Source organism: Mastomys coucha, unplaced genomic scaffold, assembly GCF_008632895.1.
Source record: "Mastomys coucha isolate ucsf_1 unplaced genomic scaffold, UCSF_Mcou_1 pScaffold22, whole genome shotgun sequence".
Classification (NCBI taxonomy): Eukaryota; Metazoa; Chordata; class Mammalia; order Rodentia; family Muridae; genus Mastomys; species Mastomys coucha.
Window position 1 is genome coordinate 46,055,789 of NW_022196905.1, and position 9,707 is coordinate 46,065,495.

Sequence of the window (9,707 nt, forward strand, 5' to 3'; positions counted from 1 at the left end):
TCCTTATGGCCTCTGTATCAGTTACTACCTCCAGGTTCCTCTGTGGCCTCTGCATCAGTTACTACCTCCAGGTTCCTCTGTGGCCTCTGCATCAGTTACTACCTCCAGGTTCCTTGTAGCCTCTGTATCAGTTACTACCTCCAGGTTCCTCTATGGCCTCTGCATCAGTTACTACCTCCAGGTTCCTTATGGCCTCTGCATCAGTTACTACCTCCAGGTTCCTCTATGGCCTCTGCATCAGTTACTACCTCCAGGTTCCTCTATGGCCTCCATATCAGTTACTACCTCCAGGTTCCTTATGGCCTCCGCATCAGTTACTACCTCCAGGTTCCTCTATGGCCTCTGCATCAGTTACTACCTCCAGGTTCCTCTATGGCCTCTGCATCAGTTACTACCTCCAGGTTCCTTATGGCCTCCGCATCAGTTACTACCTCCAGGTTCCTGCCCTGGCCTCTGCAACAGTTACTACCTCCAGGCTCCTTATGGCCTCTGTATCAGTTACTACCTCCAGGTTCCTCTATGGCCTCTGCATCAGTTACTACCTCCAGGTTCCTCTATGGCCTCTGCATCAGTTACTACCTCCAGGCTCCTTATGGCCTCTGCATCAGTTATTACCTCCACATTCCTGCCCTGGCTTCCCTGGATGGTGAACTTATAAGCTGTGAAGTGAAATAAACCCTTTCCCCCAAAGTTGCTTTTGGTCATGGTATTTTTTTTTAATCACAGCAATAGAAACCCGAAGACATATGTGTACCTGCTTAGGTACAACTCCCCAGGCCAGCTCTTACTCTGAGAACAGTGTGCCCTGGGGATGTTCTGCACAGGGCAATTGTCACAACCTCTTGATGGCTCATATGAACCATCAGGGAGCCAACACCTCTCACCCAAGCCTCTTAGCCACCTTCTATTAGGAATTCTCATGAGGGAGGCATAGTCTCCCTTCTGCAAGTCCTCTGGAATATATTAGATGCACATGATCTTAATCACTGAGCCATGAAAAGGTTAGTCTACATCATAATACAAAACGTTAGGACTTGGGCTGGAGACATGGCTCAGCCTTAGCCGTTAGGCGTGTGCACTGTCCTTCCAGAAGACCCAAGTTCAATACCCCTAACTACCTGCAAGTCCAGCTCCAGGAGGAAACAATACCCCTGACCTCCACAGGTACTCGCACTCACATACATGCACATAACACACACGCACACACACTTAACAAATAATAATTTTGCCGGGCAGTGGTGGCTCATGCCTTTATTCCCAGCACTTGGGAGGCAGAGGCAGGCGGATTTCTGAGTTCGAGGCCAGCCTGGTCTACAGAGTGAGTTTCAGGACAGCCAGGGCTACACAGAGAAACCCTATCTCGAGAAAACAAAACAACAACAGCAACAAAAAAAACAAATAATAATTTTGTAAAAATGTATTCTTCTCTCAAACAGTACATCCTTAACACATCCTCCCCTTCCTCCCCTCCTCCCAATTGTCCCACACCTCCCCTTTCCCCTAGATCCACTGCTCTTCTGTTTCCCTTCAGAAACAAAGGAACATATATGGTGTGTTTTTTAAATGACAGAGCTGAGAGGATAAGTCAGTGGGCAAAAGCTGTACAAGCATGGGAACTTGAATTGCAGATGCCACATAAAATCCCAGTATGGTAAAGCATGTTTGTAATCTCAGTGTTGGGGAAGCTGAAATAGAGAAGTCCCTGCAACTCTCTAGGCAGTCAATCAATACAGTGAGAGAGTGCCAGGTCCCAGGAGACACCCAGTCTCTAAGAACAAGAATGGCTCCCAAGGAACACACCCAAGATTGACTTCTGAGCTCCACATGCACATATGAACACACTCACACATCCTCTCTCTCTCTCTCTCTCTCTCTCTCTCTCTCTCTCTCACACACACACACACACACACACACACACACACAAACACACCACACTATATGAATAAATAAATGATGTATACTAGGAAGCCCTATAATATACCTCTCAATCTGCAGACCCATCAGAATAGGAAGTCAAAAGTAAAATAAAAATAAAATGATACAGAAAGAAAAGCAAATCCATGACTTCCTCAAGAAAGAGAGGAAGAAATGCAGAGCAGGTTCAGAAAGCACTGCAGAGTTGTATCACATTAGGAAGTTTAAACCCTGGGCCCTATGAATCCATAACTTCCATAGAGCAAAGTACTAGAAAAAGCAAAACTACACTAAAAAAAAAAATATTCCCACCCCACATTTGATGAGACGTCAGTGTTCTTAAGGTCTATGATTGATGGCAAATTTAAGTGCAGCTCTTACTGTGCTGCCTTGGTCCAGTGACAACGCCTATGTTAGCAGTAATTGAGTGAAACTTGATTAGCGAGGCCCCCTGTTCAGAGAGACTGCCAAAGCTTTAGCTTCTGTTACACTGGCAGGTTTCTTATTTACAAACACCAGCCACTGAGAGCATGTTCTGTGCATCATCTGGGGTAGCACAAGAACTCAGTAGCCTCCTCCTACCTCAGTCTCCCCCGCCCTCACAGAAGAATGTCTTTCCAGGCAAACCTATTGAGTGGCTTTGGGAGAGTGCAGTTCAAATGAAGATTCGCCTGATTTAGGACATTACGGTTTTGCCTCTGCTTGCTAGTGGTCCCCAGAGTATCACCCAAGTGTTTTAGACTAGGGGAGTCGAAATGGCTAGCTAAGGAGAGACTGCCCCCCAGCAAAGAGACTGACAGGCTTAAACTGTACAGAAGTCTCCCTGCCATTATTAAACACCAAGCGGGACCCCCAAAAGCACCTGAAACATTGTGGAGCCTATGAGTCATGGCACTCCCACACTCCATGCCAAATCGCTATGAGGATTTGTAGATCATGATAGGGAATCACAGTCATGAGGGAGAGGGCTTGAAACAGCTGGACCTGGATTGCCTTCTAGCTTCCCTAGTGTGACAGTTAAGTCACTCTCTTCAAAGTATTATAAAAGAACACCTCAAAGCATTTGGAGTCTTTGAAGGAAGTATAAGGTTCTCTGCATCAAACCAGGATTAGTGTACAAAGTCATTCTGATTTGTGGGCCCTGGGGACTAAAATAAGCTTGACCAAGACGACTTTGCTACTGAAATAAAAGGCTCCCTCCTTTCCTAAACAGGGCCACTCTACACTCCATGTTCCCCAGAGCTGTCATCTTGCGCATGTCACTGTATAAATAAGCCATTCCTTTTTAGAGGCAAGAAAGCAAAGGCTCCCTAGTGAGCCAGGAGAGATGCCTCCCAGGGTACTTGTGCTTGAAATCAAACAACCAAAGACAAAGATATTAAAGATGTGTTTGACTGTCTGTTCAAGAAGGAGTTCTGGGGGAGGATGGGTGTGCTGATGTGACCCAAAAGAATCTCATCACCTAAAAAGATTAACCCAAGAGCATCTTGATTCCCCTTTGTCTCCTTCATGGAAAGTGCTTGTTTAGCAAAAGAAAAATATTTAAAGGGCCGTTTGAGATCTTTCCGTGATCTCTCCGCACAGTGCAAAGGGGCGCACTGTGTACAGTTCTGCCTGGAGTAACGGGAAGACGTTTTCATTTCAATATCCCACGAGAAGCTATTAGTGCAATCGCTGTTGTCTGGGTTTTTTTCACAGCTTCTTTAACGGGTGATTTGCCGCTGGAAATTGAGTTGTTTGAAAAAGAATTCCAAGGTCCAAAAGGGAGGCATGACAACTATATTCCTAGAACTTACAAGCGTGAAGTCTGTCTTTTAAGGAGATTAAGAAGGAAGGAAGGAGAAAAAAAAAAAGCCAGACAAAATTATGGTCAGAGGCTAGTGGCCACCAGAAACAAAGCTAACTTATGTAATAGGCGCCCAGTCCTTGGCACAATCGGCACCGTGATGGAAGTGTCATTCAAGCCATAAAACTTAGCACTTAGGCACCACCACCTGGCAAAACAAAAACAAAGACCTAATCCAGCAAAGTCCATAGTTCTGGAAGTCTCCAAATGCACTAGCCTTGGCTTCCGTAGTCTTAGTCTCACTGCCTGAAGCTCATCAACCCAGGCTCAACTCCTGTGCTTAAAAGTTTGCTCTGAAAAAGGTTCAGAGATCCTGAACACCCAGTGTTGTCACCATCAGCTACTGAAGACTCTCTACTGGCTTACACCAGTATCAGAGTAGTCTTCTCTGGTGGATTCTCTACAACAGCACAGTGTAAAAATCCTACCTCCATTTCTGTTTCTCTACCACTGCTTAGGTCTAAACAGGACTTTCAAAATGGACTAAGGCTAACAGTGGTGACCACGGTTTGTTCCTGCTCAAGCAATCTAAAAATCAAAGATAGAACCAAAACTCTGAACCAAGCTGTCACATCACAGTCTTCTAGAGTCTAGTCTTGCTCCATGAACCTGCTGTGTGGCCTAGGAGCATCCCAAGAAAAGTATAAAAGACCTGGCATTCACCACACACTCACCAACCACCAGGCAAAGCATGTGGGAGGGTTACTCTTGGTTGTCCGCTTGAACTAAAACTCAAGTAGCTGGGAAAACTGATAAGGAATTTTTCTTACTTAAGTCATTCCAGGTGAGAAGACCCACTTTTAATTAGGCTCCTTTGAGGGGGAAAAGTCTACCTTTAATATGGGCCACACTTTCTGCAGTCATTAGACAGCCTTTGTTGGATTAGCTGGACCATAACTGGTAAATCACTCTAATAAGTTGTATATATTTGCCTGATCTTGGACATTATAATTTTGCTACTGCTTAGTAGTGGCTCCCAAAATAACCCTCAAGCGTTTTGATTATAATTTATTGATATATAGAATCATACTATGAATTCTGTTCCTCTGGAGAACTCTGACTAACTCAGTACAATAGAGGCCATCCTGCAGAAGTTGCTCAAAAGAACCTCATGACTATGTCTCATTATTATCTTCATTTTGATAAGGAGGCAATAGAGGCTCAGAAGGGTTGCTCAGCTCTTCCCAGTTCAGCCATCCAGAAGCAAAATATTAACTTGAATTCATTGGACTGGAAGATACCACCAAAGCTCATGGTACTACCTTTATGAAAGGGACATCTCAGATGAAAGGACAATGACTTACACACAGAGGCATGGACACTTTGATGCCCTCCTAGAAAGCACACAGCACTCTGAGGGCTAAGAGTGTGTTGTTCGATATCTAAATATGTGAAGAACCCTCAATCCTTTACAGATCCTAACATATAGCCTGAGGAATGCCAAGGACACACAGGTGCCACAGAGGAACTATGACTTCATGAAATGGTAGGCAAGTTTTTGTGACAAGCTAATGGGCTTCTTCTAGAGTGAGGGCTTGGGGCTTTGTACATATTTGCAGAGACATCTCTGACTCCTGAGAGGGTGAGATGATGGAGAAGGTATGACAAGGTGTGGTCACAGCATTTCTCTTCCAAGAAATGAACAGGGAAGATCCTAGAAAGGCTCTTCCAAGTCAGAGATGGCTACCGCAGACTCAAGGATGACAAGGCAGCAAGAAGCAAAGTGTGCATCTTCTTTCCAGTGCACATATCTTGTGATCTCCAGGCTGCCTCCATTAACACAGCAGCCCAGTCTGGCTCAGTTCTGTCCATTCATGCCAGGTGCATTCATTTTGCAGCTGGAGGGATAAATACTGCTCCTTTTGCCTCACATCTGGGATCAATATACAACGTAGGCTAGGAGGCACCCACTTCCGACTCATGAAGCAGTTTAGGAAATAAGCATGGCTCCTTCCCCTTACAAACACGTGTACTGTCTGGTTTTGGGTAAATGGGAAGGGAAGGTTCCAAGGTAAGTCACCTTAGAATCAGTGTGTTTAAAAAAAAAAAAAAAGCAGCTGAATGTTCTTCCCCGTTCTGAATAACCTCATGCAAAGTGACTTTAACAGCACCAGTCAAAACCATTCACCTGCCCATTAGCTAACATGAAACAAATTCTTAAAGTATTTTAAAGGGGAAAAGGCCTCTTTTTCCTGATGCCAAGTCTATGACCTATTCCTCCAGTACTCAGGCAGAACATACTCTTGGGCCACAGCTTTCTCTCCTTTGCACAATTACTGTCTACCATCCTATATTTAATGATGTTGTTTCCTGGCTTATATACAGTTATCACTATTAGACTTAATAATGAATGTATTATTGCTCATTTATACAGGATACCTTGGGAAGTGAGGGGCTGACACCAGGACAAGAGGTGAGATCAAGGGGCTGTGACTTTGACAGCACAAGTTCAACAAGGTCAAGGGCTTGGCTCTGGCTCTTCCCCCCAGATCCTTCCTTAGCATGAAAGTGCTCACCAAGATCTTCCAGAAACCCAGCAGTCACCCACTAGCAGCTGGGTGCATGGTAGAGTTCACACTCTTATTTCCTCACCAGCTAATCACATGACTTCTACTTGCTGTGCGTGTGTAACTTCTTTGACCTCCATAAGCTTCCAGTTCCACCCTGGTCGGATAGCACCAACCATAGCCATAACCTGCTGCACTTGACTGGGCAGGAATTAAACGAGGTCACCCACAGCAACTCTAACATAGTGAGAAGGGATGAGTGATAAGGTTGAGTGTGCTTAGTGTATGTTACTCAAAGATCATACAAAAGGAACATAAAGTGGGTGACCATGACACTATCTACTAGTATCCATGTGGTGGGCACAGTGAGAGCCATTTCAGTTCTGTGGCAAGCCTTATCCAGCCTGTCTAACCCTAAAATGAGTCCTAACCCAATCCTGGCCTATACTCTCCCCTGAGACCCAGGGAACTGCCTTTTTCTCAAGGCTAAAGGCATAATGTCCATATTATCCCTTTGTAGTCAGTGGCCACACTGCCTACTCTGAAAAAGAAACCAGGCCACTAAGAGATGAGATGGTAAATGAGAGAGTTGACATGGAGGACAGACCTAGAGCACTCATGATAGTCTTCCTATTCTCCAGGCCAAGGACCACTCACGCTGGTCTTCCTACTTCCAAGATCAGCTATATTTTTTTTGCCTCTTACAAGTACTGCCTCTAGGGAGGGTCCTATGATCTAAGAACCATTGCTTTAGCCCAAGCTACTTTGAACTCCAAATGCAACCCTAAGGCTTCCAAGAGGATGGCATGTCCTTTAGAGAGCTAGGAGCCATGGTGGACAGTTAACATCCTAGAATAGAATGACTTTTATTTAAAGGGAGGAGGAAAGCTGGGCAGTGGTGGCACACACCTTTAATTCCAGCACTTGGGAGGCAGAGGCAGGTGGTTTTCTGAGTTCGAGGCTAGCCTGGTCTACAGAGTGAGTTCCAGGACAGCCAGGGCTACACAGAGAAACCCTGTCTCAAAAAACGCAAAATCAATCAATCAATCAATCAATCAATCAATAAATAAATAAATAAATAAATAAATAAATGGAGGAGGAAGGGGGGAAGAAGAGAGAGAAAGAGAAGAGGGAGAGGAGGATGGAGAGAAGAAAGAGGAGGTGGAGGAAGGGAAAGAAGCTTTCACTAAAGCTAACCTGGGCCAGGCACTAAGTTGAGCACTCTTTACATGCTATCATCTGTCCCTCATGAACACTCTGTACAGCGGGCGTCATATTTATCCCATTTTATGGAGAGGAATGCTGAGGTGCCCAGAGGTACCTTCTTGAGGCTACACAGTCTAGAGTACATAATTGCTAACCCCTAACAGTCTTTCCAATCTCCGATGACTAATCTAAACCAATGATCATAATAATACCCTGGGGTTGGACAAAGAACAAGAGTATGGCCTTGGTGGGCCAACCTAGAGAGCAGGGCTTGAACGTTGGGCATCTTGTCACTCCTGCTCAGGGGATACAGTGATAGAAGGAGGCTGATGCTGACCACTAGAAGAAGGGGCCCTGATAGTTGCCACAAGTTCTTAGGTAAGGTGAGTTTAAACTCTGGGTAAATGATAACTTAACATTTTAGTATGTGTGTCCCCATCATTGCATGGAATGTACTTTTATCCTAAAAGATTATTCATTGGCTATCTGATTTCAAGTCTATCTGGGCACCCGACATGTTTTATTTGCTAAACATGCCCCAGAAGAGAGAAAGGGACTAACAACCCCAGGAGACTATTGACCACATAGCCCTTGGCCTGTATTATCTCAGAGCATCTAGATCCATAAGCCCATCACATCCTTGACCAGCGGCACAGTTCAGAATTCTGTTACTTGAACACCCCTCTGTATCTCATGGGGCTAGTGAGTGATTTCCGAGCCATGCAGGAAAGATGCTCAGCTTAAGCTCCAGCTCCATATTAATTCCCAAAGAGATGGGAACTGAACACCATATTAAAAGCCACAGTGCTCATGTTTGGCACCTTGAACTTGTATTTTTAGAACTGTAAGGATGCGGCTTGACAGACTAACTGGAATTCATCAGATTCTCCTCAGTAAATGTAAATGTGTCATTATAAAGTCACAGAATGTGAATGCACTTAAAACTGGAAAACTCCTTCATGAATACTAACAAACTCTGAAATCACAGGGAAGATGACTGCCTACAGCTATCGAAAACACCCAGCCAGCCAAGATTAAGGATTTCAGTTTTTTAAACGGTAATGATAAACTCCCATGTAATTTTGTTTAGAAAAAAACATCAATTAGCCACACAGAAAAATTAGACTTTAGATCAAACATGGAGCATTATAAACTAGTCACACAGAGCAGGAAGGAGTTTAGGAGTGAGTAGCATTGGACAGGTGGACATGGACTGTGCTACTATTTAAGGATGAAAGTCTCTCTCTCTCTCGTGTGTGTGTGTGTCTCTGTGTGTGTGTCTGTGTTTTGAGAGAGAGAGAGAGAGAGAGAGAGAGAGAGAGAGAGAGAGAGAGAGAGAGAGAGGAGCTCTGATGTTTACCAGCATCAGAAAGTTCAAGATAATGAACCTATGAATTGCACATGCAATACCTTGTATGTTAACAACTGTGTTTGCTGACACCCATCAGTTATAAACATAGGATGTTGGGGGGGTAACCATTACAGCTGGTTTCTGTGTTCTGGATTACACCCTCCAGTTCTGAAGTCCTGCTCAAGTGAAGAGGTCTGCCAACCCAGAATGCACCACCATGAACATTACCGCCATCTGAGCATATAAAAACCTCTAACACAGTACAAGGCATAAAAACATAAAAAAACTGAAAATTAAGAGACCTAAGAAAGCTGTGTTGGGGGAAAGGTCACTCTTTCACACACATACATAGAAGTAAGTTCAAATTCATCCATAAATTAACAGATTAAATGCATTTACTATTAACCAGCATTTAAAAAGGAATTTAAAAAGAAATTAAATTGAGATATCCTTTTAATCATCTATGTAATTTAGATGTTCACTTCAATCGATTTAATGAAACAACTTTCACAAAACTTTCAATAGGATACGTGTGGGAGAAACAAAGGAAGGTGTGATGAAGCACTGCTCAGCTTTATCTGGAAAAAAGGAACAAACACGAAACATTTGAACAAACAGAAATAAGGCAAAAGGATTGAAAAGATCAGCCATGAAAATCAAGGCAAAGCCAAAATACTGAGAGTCAAGAAGGAGGGCCACAGGCTGTGCAGGAAGGCCACGGGCTGTATAGGAGGGTCACGGGCTGTGTAGGAGGGCCACGGGCTGTGTAGGAGGGCCACGGGCCGTGCAGGAGGGCCACGGGCTGCGGGCTGTGCAGGAGGGCCATGGGCTGTGCAGGAGGGCCATGGGCTGTGCAGGAGGACCACGGGCTGTGTAGGAGGGC

At 44.5% G+C, this 9,707-nt stretch overlaps 1 protein-coding gene across 3 annotated transcripts in view; it reads right to left on the reverse strand.

The window, feature by feature from the left end:
• The window catches only part of Ccdc149 (coiled-coil domain containing 149), a 98,100-nt gene that overhangs the window by 50,759 nt on the left and 37,634 nt on the right, over positions 1-9,707 (reverse strand). The window lies entirely within an intron of this gene.